The sequence below is a fragment of the Elephas maximus genome, chromosome X (genome assembly GCF_024166365.1).
Source record: "Elephas maximus indicus isolate mEleMax1 chromosome X, mEleMax1 primary haplotype, whole genome shotgun sequence".
Classification (NCBI taxonomy): domain Eukaryota; kingdom Metazoa; phylum Chordata; class Mammalia; order Proboscidea; family Elephantidae; genus Elephas; species Elephas maximus.
In genome coordinates this window covers 179954580-179971930 of record NC_064846.1, presented here as the reverse complement: position 1 = coordinate 179971930, position 17351 = coordinate 179954580, and the positions used below count along the sequence as shown (strand labels likewise).

The 17351-nt window shown below is 50.1% G+C and overlaps 1 protein-coding gene across 2 annotated transcripts in view; it reads right to left on the bottom strand.

The window, feature by feature from the left end:
- P2RY8 (P2Y receptor family member 8) overlaps positions 1-2216 on the bottom strand; it is a 52700-nt gene extending 50484 nt beyond the window's left edge. For both annotated transcript variants that reach the window (XR_007515757.1, XM_049871413.1), the window contains exon 1: positions 1704-2216. The gene's annotated coding sequence lies outside the window, so the exon portion shown is untranslated. The remainder of the gene's footprint in view (positions 1-1703) is intronic.
- Between the last annotated feature and the right edge of the window lie 15135 nt (positions 2217-17351).

Here is a 17351-nt window from a genome sequence, read left to right as displayed (position 1 = left end):
CTCAGCCATTGAAAACCCTGTGGAGCACAGCTCTACTCTGACACGCTTGGGGTCGTCATGAGTCAGGGTCAAGTCCACGGCAGCTAACATCGACAACAGCCCATCGCTTCCTCCTCGGGACCCTAAGATGAAAACAGAACTCAGGTCTGGTTGGAGGGTCCACGGGATTCCTCGGGTGCGGTGGGGTGTCGCCTGTCTGCCCAGAGGTGCCCCCTCGTGGTGGTTGTTGACATTACCTGCCCACGTGGGCCAACCAAAAATTCCGAAGTTCAAGTCCACCAGTTTCTCCTTGGAAACCCTTTGGGGCAATTCTACTGTGTCCTACAGGAGTCGCTGTGAGTTGGAATCAAGTCAACAGCAGTGGGTTTGGTTTTGTTTTTTTATGGGCCAACCTTCTACTAACCCGTCCTGTCTTCCCCTGGTCCCTAAGATAAAAACACAGAACTCAGGTCTTGGGGGCCGGGGTCTTAGGGATTCTTAGTGGACCCAGCTCTGCCCAGTGTCTTTGAGAGGGTCAGTTTGCCTTTCCGTCCATCCCCTTTCACTCTGTCTGTTAGTGTGACTAGACTTCCTGGTAGGGATGCTGCAGAAGACACCAGACAGGACAAGGGCACACTTTACAAACACGGTCTTGGTGGCCACCCGTGCCTTTGTTCTGACTTCTGGCCCCTTGTGGTCATCTTGGGGAAGGACGCCAGGATTTGGGCACAACAAGCTAGCAGTTACCCCTCTCTCTCCAGAGCTCTGCAGCCCGTCTGCGTTTCCATCGGACGATGCCGGGACGGAAACACCATGTTCCAAACTGGAAACCTCTGTAAAGAAGGTGTATCCTCAGAGTTGCCCATGCTTGTCCAATTAAATGGGGAGAACGTGCATCGAAACCACACCTGCCAACTTCGCCGCAGTGACAGAATTCACCGGCTTCCCGGCTTCACCTCCCTCCTCACCCTCAGCCTGTCCAAAGTCCTGACGCCGATCCTACACGTCTAATAAACAGACAAACACGAGGAAACCCCCTCTGCAATTTAGGAAGAGAAACACACGTGTTGTTGTTCTGCTTTAGCTGACGTGACCCAGCTCGGGCAGGAGCCTCGTGTTTGCACCCTGGAGCTCCCAGCCAGCACCCTGTTCTGCCAGGCTCAGCTCATTCCAAGACCCTCCCAGGGCAGACTGGAAAATACAGGAGCGCCTAGGAGCCCTGGTGGCACAACGGTTAAGCACTCGGCTGCTAACCAAAAGTTTGGCTGTTGAAAATCACCCCGCGGCTCTGCAGAAGGGAGACCTGGCAATCAGCTCCAGTAAAGATTCGGCCTAGGAAACCCTGTGGGGTAGTTCTGCCCTGTCACAGAGGGCTGCTGTGACTTGGAACTGACTTGACGGCACACAAGAACAACAACGCCAGACTTCTGAGGTCTGCCTGCTGCCCTGCCGCCCTGTGCCCCCGAGGTGCATTCGATGTGCCGTCTCAGCCCCTGCTCCTCTAGGGTTGGCGCCTGGGACATGCAGTGTCCTGCATGGATTTAAAGGTAACATGTTCTTCGGCTGGGACTAGGGGACGTGTCCCTGCTAGCTGGCTCTGCAAAGCCTTCTTTCTGGAGGTCTTGCTCTCGTTCTGCCTGCATCTGGTCCTTACTTCCTACCACCCCACACTCTCACCCCGTGCACACCTCGCACAACACCCACAAGGACAGGGGGCCGCTCACCTGTAGCAGCAGCGGTGGAGGTGGTCTCTTCGAGAGCCCTAGGGCCATGGGCTCAGGACCGTGGCTGACAGCTGCCTCCTCCTCGGAGCGCTGAACGAGCAGCTGTGCAGACCCAGGCGGTCCGCCTGCCTCTGGATTACCCCGGGTCGGCAAACGGTCCTGTCCGAGTGGCTGCTAAGCTTCCGCAGGAGGTGGTAAAAGTGGCATCACGCCCGTGGATGGAGGTGTCCCGATGCAAATTCGGCACCGTCCTAAAGGAGCTGCAACTGCCACGGGGACCTGCTAAGGTGGAGAGGAAGCCCTGCGAAATTTCCTGTGACTGTGCACTGGCTCTCAGCAGGGGCTGGACGCGCTGGAGCGCAGCGGGGGCCTGTGACTGTCACCTGGCGCCCTGCCCGGGCGGGGCCGCTTCCCCAGCCCGTGACCCCCGAGAGGTGTTCTGGAAGGACATGGAGGACCCCGCAGTGCCCACATAGGCTTTCTGCATAAAGGGCGCCCCTGGAGCCGGGAACGGAGAGGACCATCGCCCTGATCCTGCAATGCTGGACAGAGGACTGAAGGGCGTTCCCAGACAGACCGGATTCCTGGTTTGTTTGTTTTATATAAATACATAAAAAATCCTAACGGAACATGCTTCCTTTTACATTCTAAAACTGCTCGCATTGCGGCATCTTTCGGTGTGTGGCCGGAATGTGACAGGCACCCAAACTGCGGGGCACCCTGATCTGCACTGGGATTACTGCGTTCCACAGGACTTCAGTCTGCCAGCTGTGCAGTGGGTGGTGTGTGTACATGGTGTCCACACACACACCACACGCACCATAGACACGCTTTACACACACACACAGCACACTGCACACATGCAGTGGGTGGTGTGTGTACATGGTGTCCACACACACACCACACGCACCATAGACACACTTTACACACACACAGCACACTGTACACGCACAACCCAACACACCACATATGCACACTACACACACAGCCAAGCACACCACACATACTACATACACACACTACACACACCATATACACACACCACATACGCCATGTACACATACTACGCACACAACCACGCACACCACATACACACACTACACACACACAACCACACTACACACATACCATATGCACACACCACACACACTACACACACACAACTACACACCGTATACACACACCACACACACAACCAAACACACCCTACACACACCACACTCACATATACACCATATATACACACTACACACACAACCACATATACCGCACATGCTCACACACACACCAGACACCACACACACACCATATACACACAACCACAGGTACAAAGCCACACACATACACACACAACTACACACACAATGACACACTCCACCCACACATCACATGTACACACCCAACCACCACACACACCACACATGCACCACAAACACACAGACAACACACACACGCTATATACACATGCTACACACATTGCGCACACACCACACGGGCCCCACAAACACACATACACCACAGACATACATACACTCACGCCATCATATGCTACTTACACATCACATACACCGTACACATCCACACACACAACACACTCACACACACCCCACATACACACACCACACCCACACATATCACACACACCACATAACACATCACAATACTCACACACCCCCCACAACACACACACGCCATATACACATGCCACACACATTGCGCACACACCACACAGGCCCCACAAACACACATACACCACAGACATACATACACGCACGCCATCATGTGCTGCTTACACATCACACACACAACACACTCACACACACCACACCCACACATATCACACACACCACATAACGTATCACAATGCTCACACACCCCCACATACACACACCACACCCACACACAGCACACACACTCACAAGTCAACAAGACAATGTCACAGTACCTTGTACTTTAGATGCTTTAGGAAGGGAGAGCTGAAGCCCTAGGAAGATCCACGGGTGAGCCCAGGTCCAGGCTCTGGCTCCCTTGATCCTGAGGGAGAATTTGCTGCAAAGCCCAGGATGCAATGACACAGCACAGTGAAGACTTGGGAGACCAGGGAGTGATATGTAATTTGGATGAAAAGATCTGACTCTATCACGCAAAAAGTGTGAACCCTTCTGATTGGAATGAGGCAGCACGGTTATTACGCAGGAGACGGGGGCGGGGGGGACATTATATGGGAATCGGATGAGAAGACTCTGAGTCTGCCATGGCAAAGGTGAGGACTTCTGAGCCCCAAAGTCAGCATGATGAGTGAAGATAGCGAAAATACCTAGATTCCTTCTACAGGTAACCTTGAGGACCAGCCGAGGTGAATGCGTGAGACCTTTTGTACTCCCTGGAAATACTGTGGACGTAGTCATGCGATCCTTACCAAAGACACTTTTTTTTTTTTTTTTAAAGATTTTGAGGCTTGCGAGTTGGTACAGCATAGAGAATCAGAAGATGGAAGGAGAACAGCTCTGCAGAGAAGATGCACCAATGAGACCATAGGTTCAAAAATACTCATTACAGCAATATTGTAGCTGAAAAACCAATGATAAATCCAACTCTTCTTGTTGTTGTTGGGTGCCGTTGAGTTGGTTCCAACTCAGGACAACCTCATGTATAACAGAATGAGATGTTGCCCCATCCTGCACCATCCTCACACTAGTAGGTATGCTTCCAGCTACCGTGTCAATCCATCATGTTGAGGGGCTTCCTCTTTTTTGCTTTACCAAGCAGATATCCTTCTCCAGGGACTGGTCCCTCCTGATAACATGTCTGGAACACCAAAGAAGAATTGGCAGCTTTCAATTACGGTATTGGCGAAGAAGAATATTGAATACACCATAGACTGCCAGAAGAGCGAATAGGTTTGTCTTGGAAGAAGTACAGCCAGAATGCTCCTTAGAAGTGAGGATGGTGAGACTTTGTCTCACGTACTTTGGGCATATTATCAGGAGGGACCAGTCTCTGGAGAAAGACATCATGCTTGGAAAAGTAGACGGTCAGTGAAAAAGAGGAAGGGGATTTACACAGTGACTGCAACTATGGGCTCAAACATAGCAACAATTGTGAGGATGGCGCAGGACTGGGCAGTGTTTCCCTCTATTGTCCATGGGGTCTCTGTGGCTTGGAACTGACTCGATGACACCTAACAACAACGACTTGTCCAAAGTAAGCGAGCCAATGTCTCACCGTCCAAAAGAAGCCCTAGCCAAGGCTGAAAGTGTTCGGAGAGATGGTTTTCATACCTCTTTGCAAGGTTGGGCTGTAATTATCAGGCTGTTGATGGTCCGAAGTCATCCCAGACCTGCCAGGGGAGGTCTTGGCCTTTTTATGAATATGTGGCTCTTTGATAGGGATCAGAAAATTTTTTTCACAAAGGGCCAGATGGTAAATATTTTAGGCTTTGCAAACCATACGATATCTGTCACAACTACTCTCTGCTGTTACGTGGCAAAAGCAGCCACACACAATATGTTGCCGAAATGGCGTGGCTGTGTGCTGATAAAACTTTATTGACAAAAACAGGCAATGGGGGCCAGATAACTCCATGGGCTCTAGTTTGCTGATCCCTGCTTTGTGTGTGTGATTGACTTCAGGGTGGGCACCCTGATATAAAACAGACAGGAGGCTCATCCCTGGCATAACGACCAGGTGGTTAATTAAATGGTTTGCACTTAACTACTAACCGAGAGGTCGTTGGTTCACACTCACGCAGTGGTACCGCAGAAGAAAAGACCTGGCAATCTGCCTCTGTAAAGATTACATCCTTGAAAACCTTATGGGGCAGTTCTTCTCTGTCACATGGGGTCGCTAGGAGTAAGAATTGACTCAAGGGCACCTAACGACAACATGAACCCATGAAACTGTATATCGAGTTTTGTGTGTGTGTGTCAGGAAAATGGACTCAGCGCCCCCACTGGATGTCAAAGGTGTCTGCAGGCCCCAGGAAGATTAAACTTGCTTATGCGGAGGTCAGGAGTTTGGGCAGAAGCAAGGAACTGAGCTAGAGTTATTTGGGACTGAATCTCAGATTGGGAAAAGGGGACAGGATGTGTCAGCACCCCCAAGGGAGCTGAGGCCTTGGTGCTGACAGAGTAATGAAAGCCAGCAAGTCTCAGAGGAAGGGAAGGACGGAAATAGAAGTGCCGCCAGCCATGAGGGCTACCATGGGAATGGGGCCGGATGTGTCCAGGGAGACCCTTGGAAGATTGACCGTGAATTTGCAGATTCCTAGGCTATGGGCTATGGCTCCTCCAAAGACACCCACCAAGGGGACAAGACAATGGTGGCCTGTTGATGTAGCTTGGTCGAGTCAGCGTGGGAGATGGATGTCTGTCCTGGGTGGTCAGTGTCCTCGCACTGGTCAGAGCAGGCACAGAGTCAGTGTGGGAGATGGACGTCTATCCTTGGTGGTCAGTGTCCTCACAGTGGACAGAGCAGACACAGAGTCAGTGTGGGAGATGGACGCCTGTCCTTGGTGGTCAGCGTCCTCACAGTGGACAGAGCAGACACAGAGTCAGTGTGGGAGATGGACGCCTGTCCTTGGTGGTCAGCGTCCTCACAGTGGACAGAGCAGACACAGAGTCAGTGTGGGAGATGGACGCCTGTCCTTGGTGGTCGGTGTCCTCACGCTGTACAGAGGAGCAGACACAGAGTCAGTGTGGGAGATGGACGTCTGTCCTGGGTGGTCAGTGTCCTCACGCTGGACAGAGGAGCAGACACAGAGTCAGTGTGGGAGATGGACGTCTGTCCTTGGTGGTCAGTGTCCTCACAGTGGACAGAGCAGACACAGAGTCAGTGTGGGAGATGGACGTCTGTCCTTGGTGGTCAGTGTCCTCACAGTGGACAGAGCAGACACAGAGTCAGTGTGGGAGATGGACGTCTGTCCTTGGTGGTCAGTGTCCTCACAGTGGACAGAGCAGACACAGAGTCAGTGTGGGAGATGGACGTCTGTCCTTGGGGGTCAGTGTCCTCACAGTGGACAGAGCAGACACAGAGTCAGTGTGAGAGATGGGTGCCTGTCCTTGGTGGTCGGTGTCCTCACAGCGGACAGAGCAGACACAGAGTCAGTGTGGGAGATGGATGTCTGTCCTGGGTGGTCAGTGTCCTCACAGTGGACAGAGGAGCAGACACAGAGCCAGTGTGGGAGATGGATGCCTGTCCTGGGTGGTCAGTGTCCTCACAGTGGACAGAGCAGACACAGAGTCAGTGTGGGAGATGGACACCTGTCCTTGGGGGTCAGTGTCCTCACAGTGGACAGAGGAGCAGACACAGAGCCAGTGTGGGAGATGGATGTCTGTCCTGGGTGGTCAGTGTCCTCACAGTGGACAGAGGAGCAGACACAGAGTCAGTGTGGGAGATGGACGTCTGTCCTTGGTGGTCAGTGTCCTCACAGTGGACAGAGCAGACACAGAGTCAGTGTGGGAGATGGACGTCTGTCCTTGGTGGTCGGTGTCCTCACAGTGGACAGAGCAGACACAGAGTCAGTGTGAGAGGTGGACGCCTGTCCTTGGTAGTCGGTGTCCTCACAGTGGACAGAGCAGACACAGAGTCAGTGTGGGAGATGGATGTCTGTCCTGGGTGGTCAGTGTCCTCACAGTGGACAGAGGAGCAGACACAGAGCCAGTGTGGGAGATGGATGTCTGTCCTGGGTGGTCAGTGTCCTCACAGTGGACAGAGCAGACACAGAGTCAGTGTGGAAGATGGACGTCTGTCCTGGGTGGTCAGTGTCCTCACAGTGGGCAGAGGAGCAGACACAGAGCCAGTGTGGGAGATGGATGTCTGTCCTGGGTGGTCAGTGTTCTCACAGTGGACAGAGCAGACACAGAGTCAGTGTGGGAGATGGACGCCTGTCCTTGGTGGTCAGTGTCCTCACAGTGGACAGAGCAGACACAGAGTCAGTGTGGGAGATGGACGTCTGTCCTGGGTGGTCAGTGTCCTCACGCTGGACAGAGGAGCAGACACAGAGTCAGTGTGGGAGATGGACACCTGTCCTTGGTGGTCAGTGTCCTCACAGTGGACAGAGCAGACACAGAGTCAGTGTGGGAGATGGATGTCTGTCCTGGGTGGTCAGTGTCCTCACAGTGGACAGAGGAGCAAACACAGAGTCAGTGTGAAAGATGGACGTCTGTCCTGGGTGGTCAGTGTCCTCACGCTGGACAGAGGAGCAAACACAGAGTCAGTGTGGAAGATGGACGCCTGTCCTGGGTGGTCAGTGTCCTCACAGTGGACAGAGCAGACACAGAGTCAGTGTGGGAGATGGATGTCTGTCCTGGGTGGTCAGTGTCCTCACGCTGGACAGAGGAGCAGACACAGAGCCAGTGTGGGAGATGGATGCCTGTTCTTGGTGGTCGGTGTCCTCACAGTGGACAGAGCAGACACAGAGTCAGTGTGGGAGATGGATGTCTGTCCTGGGTGGTCAGTGTCCTCACAGTGGACAGAGGAGCAAACACAGAGCCAGTGTGGGAGATGGATGCCTGTTCTTGGTGGTCGGTGTCCTCACAGTGGACAGAGCAGACACAGAGCCAGTGTGGGAGATGGACGCCTGTCCTGGGTGGTCAGTGTCCTCACACTGGTCAGAAGAGCACACAGAGGTGATGTATGGTAGCCCCCCTGCCAGGCCAGCCCCCTCCTTACCCCTGGTGTTGTGGCAGAGCAACTATTTTGTCTGAGTGTCTACCCAGAATGGGTACCCTGTCAACCTCTGGGTTGAAAGCTGATCCGTTGTAGTCAATTGTGAAGATGTTGACCCACGTGCAGAAATGGGTTTTGATACTCTAGGGACTTCCAAAGAGATATATTAGAGTACCTGTGAATGGAACCTTATTTGGTAAAAAGGTCTTTCTAGATGTGATTAAGGGAAATATCTAAAGATGAGATCATCCTGGATTAAGATGCACCCTGAACCCAACAACAAGTGTCCTTAGGCATCGGAGGAGAAGTCCTGCAGTGAAGGAGGGGGTGAAGACGGAGGCAGAGATTGGAGTGATGAGACCTGCTATGGATGGAATTGTGTCCCCCCCAAAATGTGTGTTGGAGTCCTGTCTGCTGTACTTGTGGATGTGACCCCTGCCCACACTGCACCTGCCATCTGGTAGATAGTCTGCGTTGGTTTGTGGAAGATACCATTTCATAACGCAGGGTGCAGGGTGGTGAACGGTGACCCCAACAACATGTGTTCACGTCCAGGAACCTGGAACCTGTGAATGGAACGTCACTTGGTAAAAGGCTTGCCTTAGGCTGGGTTCTCTAGAGAAGCAAAATCAGTGATGTATATATATATATAGAGAGAGAGATATTTATATCAAGGAAATGGCTCATGTGGCTATAGAGACTGGAAAGTCCCAAGTCTGTGAGTCAGACATCAGGCTGGAAGCTTCTCCTGACTCACATAGCTGCAGGGGCTGGTGAACCCAAGATAAGTTGCTAGAAGGTAAGCTGCTAGCTCAAGTCCCAAGAACTAGAGGTCAAATGAGGATGCAAAGTAAGCCAAAGCCAGCAAACTTTGCCAGAAAGTTCACACACAACGGATGCAGGCAACACCCCCAAGGAAACTCCCTTTCAAATGACTGGCTGCTCACAGCAGATCTCATCATGGAGGTGATTACATTATGTAAGATCTCATCATAAAGATGATTACATCAGCTCTCATCATGAAGATGGTTACATTATATCATAACTCATCATGGAGGTGATTACATTATGTCTGGTCTCATCATGGAGGTGATTACACTGTATCAGGTCTCATCACGGAGGTGATTGCATCATTACATAACTGCCAACCTACATCATAACTGCCAAATCCCTGAGAATCATGGCCCAGCCAAGTTGACACACAACCTTCACCATCACAAGGGTGTTTGTAGATGTGATCAGGGTGAGCCTCTTAGCAGGAGATGATCCTGGATCACTCTGTCTTAAGTCTTCTAGCGTTGCTATAACAGAAATACCACAAGTGGATGGCTTTAACAAACAGAAATGTATTTTCTTACAGTTCAGGAGGCTAGAATTCAGGTCGCTGGCTCTAGGCAAGGCTCTCTCTCTCTCTCTGTTGGCTCTGGAGGAAGGTCCTTGTTTCTTCTGCTTGTTTCCTGGTTCCTTGGTGGTCTTCATGTGGCATCTGTCTTCCCCATCTCTGCTTGCTTAATCTACTCCTTTTATATCTCGAAAGAGATTGACTCAAGACACACCCTACACTAATACTGCCTCCTTAACATAACGAAGAAAACGTAATCCCAAATGGGATTCTAACCACAAGTGTTGTTGTTGTTGTCAGGTGCCGCCGAGTCGGTTCCGACTCATAGTGACCCTATGTACAACAGAACGAAACACTGCCTGGTCCTGTGCCATCCTTACAATCGTCGTTAAACCACAGGTATAGGGGTTAGGGTTTACAACATATATTGAATTGGGGGACACAATTCAATCCATAACAGGCCCTAAATCCAATGACAGGTTCCCTTATAAGGGGCACACAGAGGAGAAAGCCATGTGAAGATGGAGGCAGGAACTGGAGTGACGTGTCTACAAGCCCAGGACACCAAGAATTGCCAGCCAACACCAGAAGCTGGGAGAGAGGCATGGAATAGATTCTGTCTCTGAACCTCAGAAGAAATCAACACGCCTGACACCCAGATCTCTCACTCCCAGTCTTCAGAACCCTGAGGGAATAAATTTCATCTCATTTGCTGTTATGTGTTGAGTGTTGTTGATAGGTGCCATACAGTCAGATCTGACTCAGAGCGACCCTCTGTACAACAGAACAAAACACTGCCCATCCTGCCCCATCCTCACAATCCTTGTTATGCTTGAGCCCATTGTTGCAGCCCCTGTGTCAATCCATCTCATTGAGGGTCTTCCTCTCTTTCCCTGACCCTCTACTTTACCAAGCATGATGTCCTTCTCCAGGGACTGGTCCCTCCTGATAACATGTCCAAAGTACATGAGAAGAAGCCTCACCGTCCTTGCTTCTAAGGAGTATTCTGGTTGTACTTCTTCCAAGACAGATTTTTCATTCTGGCAGTCCATGGTATATTCAGTATTCTTCGCCAACCTCACAATTCAAAGGCATCAACTCTTCTTTGGTCTTCCTTATTCATTGTCCAGCTTTTGCATACATATGCAAATATGAGTTGAGTGGTAGTCCCCCCAAAAGAAATGCTGTAACCCTTGCCCACACCTTGATTTTAGATTTCTGACCTCCAGAACTGTGAGAGCTTAAACCCCTGTGGTCTTAAGCAACCTGGTTCGTGGTTCTTTGTTACAGCTGCCCCAGGAAGCTTATGCTGCCGGGCTGTCAGAATGTTGCTCTGGGTACCATTTTAGCACTGTTTATCTCACCCGTTTCTCACTGTCACCCCTCATCTCCTACCCTCTCTGTTAAATGCACATCTTGTTATCTTTATCATCAGAGACGGTGCTGCAATGATTCAGCCAGGTATTAACACTTGAGCAGAAACTCACACCTTCCAGCCACGTCCAGCCTGGAGGGCCAGAGGGCTGCCAGGACCTGCTCAGAGACCCCACTTCTCCCTGCTCCATGGGCCTGAAGGGGCAACTGGGAGGCGAGGGCCTGGGGACGCAGTGGAGACACAGGCTGTCTTGGCTTCCCCGGTTCTGAGTCTCCTCTGCCCTTCTTTGATTGCCTGGAGGGTAGGCAGCCCCCTACCCTAGCAGATCTGTGATGCCTCAGCTGCTCCTTCAACCTGAGCAGCCCTGGGCAGACCCAGTGTTTACTGAGAAGCACCGGTGAGCCGGTAGAGGAAGCGCCCCGCCCTCCAACTTGCTCACCGCAGGGCTCTGTGAACTGGGGGTGCTGTCCTCCCAGAGGCTGGTACCCACAAAACCTTGAGCAAAACAAGCGGGCGGGCACAGAAGGCTTGGGGAGAGGTCACTTTCCCATAGGGCCGGGCACAAGGCTTGCTGCTGGCTCTCAATTTCATAAACAGTGCCAGGCTGTTAGAAAAAGATGATGGAGAACACCCAAACCAAATCTGTTACCATGGAGTCAACTGCGGTTCATGGAGACTGCACCTGTTACAGGGCACGAGTGCTCCACAGGGTTTTCTTGGCTATGATCTTTACGGAAGCACACCACCAAGTCTTTTCTTCCGTGGTGCCTGTCATGAATTGAGTTGTGTCCCCTCAAAAATGTGTGTCAACTTGGCTAGGCTGTGATTCCCAGTATTATGTGATTGTCCACCATTTTCTCGTCTGATGTGATTTTCCTATGTGTTGTAAATCCTAACCTCCGTGATGTTAATGAGGCAGGACTAGAGGCAGTTATATTAAGGAAGCAAGACACAACCTACAGGATTAGGTTGTATCTTGAGTCAATCTCTTTTGAAATATTAAAGACAGAAGCAAGCAGAGAGGAGAGAGACCTCCTACCACCAAGAAAGAAGAGCCAGAAGCAGAGCGCATCCTTTGGACCCTGAGTCCTTGCACTGAGAAGCTCCTCTACCAGGGGCAGATTGATGACAAGGACCTTCCTCCACACCTGACAGAGACAGAAAGCCTTCCCCTGGAGCTGGTGCCCTGAATTCAGACTTCTAGCCTCCAAGACTTAGACTGCGAGAGAATAAACCTCTGTTTGTTAAGGTCATCGAGTTGTGGTGTTTCTGTTAGATCAGCACCGGGTGACTAAGACAGTAGGTTGGAACCTCCAACCTTGAAGTTAGTGTTATTGTTGTTGTTAGCTTCCATTGAATCTGTTCCAACTCACAGTGAACCCATGTGTGGTGTGATGAGTTGCTTTTACAACCCTTTTCTCACCATGGACTTGTCCCTCCTACAAAGTGATTTATGGTCAGTTTTATCATCCTGCTAGGCTTAAAAAAGAGAGCTGATTCCAAGAAAGAAGAAACGGGAATGGAGCATGTCTTTGAACCCAGGGTCCCTGCGCTGAGAACCTCCTCGACCCAGGAGACAGAGAAACAGAGAGAGAAAGAGAAAGAGCTGTAACACCGGAGATGGGACAAGATGGTGAGAAGTGGTGGCTGCAGAATCAGGAGTCTGGCGGGACACAGTGCAGTGAGCTTCATGGCCCACAGAGCAAGGGGGCTACAGTTGGTGTGCTGACCTAGGAAGTGAGAGAGCTGAGCGCCTTTGGACTGAGGCTTCCTGGCAGAGTGGGGTTTCCCCAGGCACTTGTTGGCAGAGCTAAAGAGTTTTGTAATACTTGCCCAAGCAGGGCAGGGGCCGAGAGCCGAGAGGCTGAGGGCCAGGGAGAGGTCTGCCTGTGGGCATGGCTGAGAAGCTGCCCTGATGGAACAACTGTATCCTGAGTCATTCCTGATCCTGAGTTGTAACCTTTTACTTCCCTAATAAACCCCATGGTCACGAGTATTGTCTGTGTGGCCACTGTGTGGCTGTTGCAACAGGGTATCCAACCCAACAGAGAAGTAGAGAGTGCTGTGGGAAGGATGGCTGGTGTCAGAACTGGTAAAAAATTGGAAGGTGGAGGTATGTTTGACCTCTGCTTCATAGGAAACAGCTTTGGGTTGAAATTGATGGTGATTCTCTCTTTCCTCGTGAAGTTAGAGGAGCTCAGACGCCTTGGTGCTGCCATGTTCATGCCATGCGTTACAGTGTACAACTGCGCTCTGTGGGGTCTTCTTGGCTGTGATCTTTATGGAAGCAGATTGCCAGGCCTTCCTTCCATGGAGCTGCCGGGGGGTTCGAACCACCAACCTTTGGTTAGAAGCTAAGCACAGTCTTTGGTTTGTGCCACCCAGGGACCTATGGAAAAGCTTGTACCCGTTCACTGCAACTTGCTGTGTAAATATGCTGTGGTTGTTTTCTCCCATTTGTTAAAATCAACCAAGAAGAAAGATGATACACAAATATTCATTGCAGCACTATTCACAGTAGCCAAAGGGTGGAAACAACCCAAGTGTCCATCCACAGATGAATGGATAAACAAAATGTGGTCCATCTGTACAATGGAGCATCACTCAGCTATGAAGGGAAATGAAGTCCTGATGCAAGCCATGATGCGGCTAAACCTTGAAAACTTCACACTGAGAGAGTAAGCAGACACAAAGGACAAATACCCTATGGTCCCACTTTTATAAAATACCCAGAATAGGCAAATGCATTAGACATCAAAGTTTATTAGTGGTTACCAGGGGATGGGGGGTGGGGATGGGGAAATGAGGAGCTATTACTTAAAAGGCACTGAAGTTCTGTTTGGGGTGATGGAAAGTGCTGGAAATAGATAGCAGTAATAGTTGTGCAACACTGGAAATACATTAAATGTCTGATGGTGAATTTTATGGGTTTTCTCTTAGTCATCTAGTGTGGTTATAACAGAAATACCACAACTGGGTGGCTTTAACAAACAGAAAATTTATTCTCTCACAGTGTGGGAGGCTATAGGTCTGAATTCAGGGCGCGGGCCCTAGGGGAAGGCTTTCTGTCTCTGTTGGCCCTGGAGGAAGGTCCTTGTCTCTTTGAGCTTCTGATCCTGGGCAGATCTTCATGTGGCTTGGCATCAGCTCTTCCTGTATCTCTGCTGGCTTAATCTGTTCTTTTTATTTCTTGAAAAGGACTAAATGAAGACACATCCTACACTAAATCTGCCTCATTAACATAACGAAGACAACCCGTTCCTGTATAGGATGATAACCACAGGCACAGAAGTTAGGATTTATAAGGCATACTTTTCAGAGGCCCAGTTCAACCCGTAACACTCCACCCTTCAGCCCTCAGAAAATCATGTCCTTCTCACATGCAAAGCATGTTCACCCCATCACATCATCCCAAAAGTCTTAAATCAACTTCAAACCCAAAATCTCATTTTCTGAATCACCTAAATCTAATACGGGTGAGACATTAGGTGTATTCTACCTTGGGGTAAAATTGCTCTTCATCTGTGAACCTGTGAAATCTAGAATACAAGTTATCCGTTTCCAAAATACAGTGATAGAACAGGCACAAGGCAGACATTTCCATTACAAACGGGAGAAATTGGAGGGAAAGGGATAATGGGCATCAAGCAAGTGCAAAACCCAGCAGAACAATTTACAATAGCTCTCAAGGCTTGGAAATAATCCTCTGTTCTCTGAGACCATCTGGGCAATGGTCCTGTCCTCCAGACTCTGGGTGCTGGCCACACCCTTTGAATTCTGGGTGGAGGCCCCTCTGCCCTGGGCTTCAGGTCTGCCTTCCAGGTCCACTAGGATGGCAACTCTGCTCCCTTTGCTTCAGGTGGTCCCATTCTCCTAGTCCATCTGAGTGGCAACTCCAAACTCTCGGCCCCAGCAGGCCCCATTCTTCTGCCTCTTGGGCATGGCAGCCCCTCCTTCTGAGCTTTGGGCAGTGGCCCCATCCCTCAGGCACTTGTGAATGTCAGCCCTCACTCTGGTACTGAATTGGTGAAGATCTTCCTCTTTAAAACCTAGAAAGTCATGGCCCCGCCCTTTGAGATCCAGAAGACCGTGGCCCCACCCTTTGAAACTGAGAAGGCCCTGCTTCCTGAGCTCCTTCCAACAGTTCTGCTAATCTCTGAGCTGCTCCAGGGGTGGCTCTTTGCTCTTCTGGGGGGCCTTTTTCCTGCCTGTAGAATTCCAAGAGGCAGACAGCTTTCTTCCTTTTCTCTCTTTCTCTGTCCCTGTCAGTCTAAGTTGATGGGTTTTTCTGCTGTGGTAGTTGGTTAGATCCATCAGTCACAGGCTTAATCTGTTTAACAAAATATTGTGTAGCCACATCCTTGGTGACCATTCTAGGACAGGTGTCCTTAGTTTGTACAACAGAATTTTCCAAATCTTTAAGTTTTGTTTCCATTTTGTACAGTTCATTTTTAAGTCTGTCTCTTTCCTGTTGCATTTTACAATACACACAAAGAAGAAACCATGTGGCTCCTTTAAGATCTTGCTTAGAGATCTCCCAAGCTAAGTCCATCACTTACAAGTTCTGCCTTCCACCAAACATTTGAACATAATTGCGACAAGCTCTTTGCCGCTGCATAAAAAGCATCGTCCTTCCTCCACCGTCCAATCACATGTTCCTCATTTTCTTTTAAAACTTCACCAGAAGAGCACTGAACATCCACATTTCTAGCAACATTCTTTAGCTGGCACCATATGTATTCTCTAAGTTGATGGAGACCTTCTCTATAGCTCTCTTCACTTCCTCGTGAGTCCTCACCAGAATTGCCTTCAATGTCCATAATTCTACCAATGGTTTCTTCAAGGTAAACTAGGCTTTTACTATTAGTCCCCTTAACACCCTTCTAACCTCTACCTATTACCCAATTCCAAAACCGTGTCCACATTTTATGTATCTGTTAGAGCAGCACCCCACTCCCAGTACTAAATTCTGTCTTAGTTATAAAGTGCTACCGTAACAGAATTACCACAGTGGGTGGCTTTTACAAACAGAAGTTTATTTTCTTACAGTTTAGAAGGCTAAATTCAGGGCACTGGCTCTAGGGGAAGGCTTTCTGTCTGCTGGCTCTGAGGGAAGGTCCTTGTCTCTTCAGCTTCTGCTTCCTCGTTCCTTGGAGATCTCCATGTGTCTATCTTACCCCATCTCTGCTTCTCTCACTTACTTGTCTAATCTCTTTTTATATCTCAAAAGAGATAGACTCCAGATATGCCCTACACTAATCATGCCTCATTAACATAACAAAGACAACCCTCTCCCAAATGGGATTATAACTGGAGGCATAGGGATTAGGATTTCCAACACATATTTCTTGGGGGCATAATTTAATCCATAATACGTATTATGCCACAATTTTTTTTAAAAGTCATAAAAAGAAAGGAGGGAGAAGAAGACTAGTGTTATGACTTTGTGTCTCCAATCACCACATGTGGACATCGTAACCCCTATACCTGTAAATACGATCCTGCTTAGACATAGGAATTTTGTTTTGTTATATTAGTGAGGTCATACTGGAGTAGGGTGGGTCCTAAACCTTATCCCTTCTGAGTGGCCAGAGAAGCCTGGAAGCCCAAAAAACCAAGCCAGTTGCCATCAAGTAGACCCCGACTCATGGCACCCCCACATTTGCCACATTTGCTCCATAGGGTTTGCAGTGCCTGATTTTTTTGAAGCAAATTGCCAGGACTTTCTTCCGAGATGCGCCTGGGTGGACTTGAACTGCCAACCTTTCAATTAGCAGCTGAGCACTTAACCACTTGAGCCACCTAGGGACTCCCTGGAGAACCCACCAAACCCTTTTTCCTTTGCCCAAGACCCACACCAGCAGGCTCCTCGAAGCGGCTGAGATTCCTGCTGCAAGACCCTGATCTCAATCATGGACAGAGATTCCTGGTGGCTTCCAAGGCCCCGTGGGGCTCCTCCCAGGGGTGTTCATCTGGACCAGTGGTCCTGTTTGGTCCTTTCAGTCTTCTGGAAGAGTCTCTGCCCTTCCTGGGGTCTTCTGGTGGCCGGGTTCGGTGTGACAAGAGCCGACACGTTTGCTGCCCAGATGGGGAGACTGAGGCCCTGAAGGCAACTTCTTGGGGGCTGCAGCACCAGTGAGAGACCCCCACCTTGAGCCCCCAGTGCCCTGCCCCTGCTCAGCCTCCCAGTCTCCTCGTGGAGGACCAGTCCACTTCGGGAGATTCCCCACACCTGATTCTACCTCACAGCAGGTGGAGAGCA